The sequence below is a fragment of the Orycteropus afer genome, unplaced genomic scaffold (genome assembly GCF_000298275.1).
Source record: "Orycteropus afer afer isolate SDZICR_OR568_19922 unplaced genomic scaffold, OryAfe1.0 scaffold00213, whole genome shotgun sequence".
Taxonomy (NCBI): Eukaryota; Metazoa; Chordata; class Mammalia; order Tubulidentata; family Orycteropodidae; genus Orycteropus; species Orycteropus afer.
In genome coordinates this window covers 3,739,456-3,740,335 of record NW_006921800.1, presented here as the reverse complement: position 1 = coordinate 3,740,335, position 880 = coordinate 3,739,456, and positions in this window count along the sequence as shown.

Here is an 880-nt window from a genome sequence, read left to right as displayed (position 1 = left end):
CCTGGCGGTTCAAACCCACCAGCCACTCCTTGGAAGGAAGATTGGGCAATCTACTTCCATAGTGATACTGCCTTAGAAACCCAAGGAAGGGTCGCTATGAGTTGGGCACAACTTGATGGCACATAACAACAACAATCTCATTCTCTGTTCCAAACAATCTTCCTAGTTTCTTCTTTAGGATTCTTGTTCACACATCTCCTGTGTATATGATTTTTACAGAGTTACCTTATTCTTCCTCTCAGGTAATAAGAGAAGTATTTAAGAATTCTGTCTCTGGGGTTTGACAAATCTGAGTTCAAGAGCCAGCTCTACCATACATCAGAGGCATGATCTTGACAAGCCACTTCATTCATTCATTCATGAATTCACTAATATTTATTGAGCATCTGACTAGGGCTGGGCTCTGAGCTGGGCACTGGGTTAAGTGTATATATCTTGAATTTAAGGGACAGGGATAGTGACCCTCATTTGGAAGATGTGTTAGTTCTGTTGTTGCCTAACAAATTACCATGTAGTTAGCAGCTTAAAGCAACACATATTTATTCTCTCACAGTTTCCATGAGGGAGTCTGGTTGTCAGTTACTTGGGTCCTTTTCTCAGGATCCTCAGGCTGAAATCAAAGTATCAGGGTTGTGATTTCATTTGAAGCTTTGAGAACTTTTTCTAGTCTCATTGGTGTTTGGCAGAATTCATTTCCTTGTACCTATATTGGTGAGGTGCTCATTTTCTTGCTTGCTGTCAACAATGTTCCACTATCAGCTCTCAGAAGCCACCTTCAGGTCCTTGTCACATGGTGCCCTCCTCTCACAGCACAGAAACTTACTTCTTCAAGGATAACAGGAGAGTGTCCCTACTGATTGTTTCTTAATGTCTCGCCCAG